Raw genomic sequence first — 3,877 nt, forward strand, 5'->3', positions numbered from 1 at the left:
GTAGTTGACTTGATTAATGATAAATTTAAAGTAGTTTAAATTTATCTAATTCTAGGTTTAACTTAAGATTTATATGTTCAGTTCATTGCCAACATATTAAAAGCTTAATGGGTCACACACCTAGAATGAATGTTGAAAATAAAATGGGAAAGGTGATTAAGTTGGACTTAATCAAATAAGAAATTATAAACTTCTTAAGCACTTGATTAAAATTGTTTAATTAAATTGTGTCTAATTAATTAAAGTGTTTAATTAAATTATTGGGTGTAATTAATTAAATTATTTAATTAAGTCATTGGGCCTAACTAATTAAATTAAACAATTAAGTCATTAGGCCTTACTAATTAAATTAAACAACTAAGTCATTGGGCCTAATTGATTAAATTTGTTTAATTAAGCTATTGGGCCTAATTGATTAAAATTGTTTAATTGAATTGTTGGGCTTAATTAATTAAATTGTTTAATTAAGTTGTTAGGCCTAATTAATTAAATTAAACAATTAAGTTAGCTAGGCTTCTTAATGACTTAATTAAATTACTTAATCAAATTATTAGATTAATTGGTAATTATAAAATAGCTTTGTAATTAGGGTTTAAAATTAATCCAAGGTATAAATGCCTTATTATAGCCTCCAAACAAAAATGGGAGAGAACGACTGAAAAATTAAGAGAACACCACATTAGAAATTCCTTTTGTCTTGCCATTCCTTGTGTGAAGAAAAATAGTTTTTCATTCACTTGATTTTTTTTGTGTGCTCAGCCCCAAAATTTTTATGTGGATTATGAGTTTATGAAACTCATCCTTGCTAGCACATTGTCAAGGTATAGCACTCCTAATCCTTAAAGAAGGATTTTCTAATTTATTGGTGTGGATCACCATTAAAGGCTGCACAAGGATTCCTTGAACAACTTTGGTTTGTAGCAATTGGGCTGAGGTGGTTGAGCTCTTTGAAGGTTGATTTGGTGGTTTAACAAAAGAGTCATCAACTTTTGTTATTTAGGTAAACTTGATATGATCATATATATTTTATTTTTAATTTAATTCTGTACTCAATTTGACATGAAAGAGATCTTAAGAAGGTGAGGCATAATTTGATTTTTAAATTTATTTTTGCTGTGTTTTATTTGTATTTAATATATGATTAGCCTCACCCAACACTAAGATGTCAATATATGCTAAGCTTTGAGACTATGAGATGTGGGATGCCATTATATATTTTGTAATTGTAGTAGCCTTGTGGTTCTGACTTAATGCTTAGTTTTGAATGATGTTATTCTATATTTAGCTTTTGCACATGCATCACATAATTTGTCATTCTCATAATTATAGTTAGGCACCTCTCTCACTAAATCTAATGATGACAGTTTAGACAAAATTAAATTTTTGATCAAGAATAAGTTCAGAGATGTGAGATAAACACTTCAAACATCATTTTGAACTAGTGAATGTCATATTTTTAGGATCAACAACTTGGATTTTTCTTAAATAAAATATGATCTCTTCAACAAATTCTGGGAGGTGCTTCTTGAGTTGGATGGCTATGCATGTGTATACAAGATTTGTGAAATGCAAGAGTATAAATCTAACAATGAAATTAATCATTTGGCATAATTGTCATCTACATTATCACAAAATGATGAAATTGCTAATTAGGCAAGTAGACTCCATTAGTTTAAATTTTTCACATCAAGGTTCACCAAGAGCATCCAATTTTCATCATCTCACTCATTTTCATGATACCTAATTCACTTCTTATTTTCCAAAATTGTTCTCAATCAAGAGTTTTAGTGAAAATATCAACTAATTGGTCTTTGGAACCAACATACTGAAGAACAATGTCTTATTTTTTAACACAGTCTCTAATAAAATGATGCCTTATTTCTATTTGTTTAGTTCTAGACTGATGGATGGAGTTTTTTGTGAGATTTATGCCATTAGTATTATCACATTTAATTAGAATTCTTTCCATACCTAGTCCATAATCTTCTAATTGTTGCTTCATCCGTAGCACTCGAGCACAACTCCTGAAAGCAACGAACTCTACTTTGGTAGTGGATTAAGTTACACCATTTTGTTTATTTGAAAACCAAGAGATCCGCATATTACCTAAAACTTAGCATGTACCAGATGTGCTCTTCCTATCTGTTTTACATCCACTAAAATCAACATCTAAATATGAGTGAAGGTTGAAAATGGACTCCTTAGATACTGTATGCCTAAATTAACTGTGTCTTTTAAGTACCTAAAAATTCATTTAATAGCACTTTAACGAGGCTATCCAAAAGATGACTGAAACCCAGCACATAAACCTATAATAAAGTTTATGTCCAATTTACTAGCGGTGAGATAAAGTAAGGAAACAATCATGGATCTATAGAGCTTTTGATCAACTAGTGTTCCTTTTTCATCCTTGTGAAGCATTCTTGAAGTTCTCATTAGTGTGTGGTATGTTCTTGTGCTTTCCATACCAAACTTCTTGAGCATGTCTTTTGTATACTTGGCTTGACTTATGAATGTGCCATCTTCCTTTTGTTTGATTTGCAATCCAAAAAAATAATTTAACTCACCCATCATGCTTATCTCAAATTCACCTTGAATAATCTTAGCAAACTCTTGCCAAAAAAGCTCATTACTAGCATCAAAAATAATATCATCAACATAAACTTGCACAATTAAACTGTCATTGCCTTTACTTTTGATGACAAGAGTTTTATTAACTTTTCCTTTATAAAAATACTTTTTGATTAAGAATTTTGATAAAGTCTCATACCAAGCTCTAGGAGCTTGCTTTCAACCATATAAGGCTTTTCTTAAATTAAAAACATGATTTGGAAAGGTAAGACACTTAAAATCGAGAGGTTGTTCAACATATACTTTTTCATTTACAAGTCCATTTAGAAAGGCACTCTTTACATCGATTTGATATAGTTTGAAATTCATGTAAAATACAAAGGCTAAAAGCATTTTAATGGGCTCTAGTCTAGCTATCGGAGCATAAGTTTCATCATAATCTATTCCTTCCGCTTGACTATATCCTTTGGCAACTAATCTAGTGTTGTCTCTAGTTATGGCTCCATTTGCATCCATTTTGTTCCTTATAAACCCATTTAGTACCTACAATTGCATAATCATTTGGCCTAAGAACTAATTCCCATACTTGACACCTTTCAAATTGATTTAATTCTTCTTGCATAACTAGCATTTGATAATCATCATCTAAGGCTTCATCAATATTTTTTAGTTCAATTTGAGAGATAAAGGCTACATATTCACAAACATTTTGAACTTTAGCTCTAGTTTTTACCCTTGAATTAGGATCACCATTGATTTTACTTTCATCAACCTCTTTTCTTACCATTGGATAACTAGGCTGACCTTCTTCAACAATTTGTTTAATTTGTTGCTCTTCTTTTAGTGTTGTTTCATCACTCACTTTGGATCCTTCAACATTGAGATCAAGTTCTTCAATTTGTTCTTGAAAGATACCTACATCATCATCAAAATTTTCCTTTCTAGGACAAGGATTAAAATCATCAAATAAAACATGAATAAATTCTACAACAATTAATGTCCTCTTATTGAACGCTCTATAAGCTTTAGGAGTCAAAAGTATCCTAGAAAGATTCCTTCTTCAATTTTAGCATCAAATTTAACAAGGTTGTCTTTTCCATTGTTCAATACATAGCATTTACAACCAAATGAATGAAAATAAGCAATGTTAGGTTTTTTCCTTTGTAAAGTTTACAGGGACTTTTCTTCGATATTAGTCTTACTTATTTACAATATAACATGAAGTATTAACTGCCTCATCCAAAAAGTACCTTGGTAAATTATTTTCATATAGCATGCTTCTAGCCATCTTTTCTAGAGTCTAATT

This window comes from Theobroma umbraticum, unplaced genomic scaffold (assembly GCF_002168275.2).
Source record: "Theobroma umbraticum cultivar Fairchild unplaced genomic scaffold, ASM216827v3 scaffold_30.0, whole genome shotgun sequence".
Classification (NCBI taxonomy): Eukaryota; Viridiplantae; Streptophyta; class Magnoliopsida; order Malvales; family Malvaceae; genus Theobroma; species Theobroma umbraticum.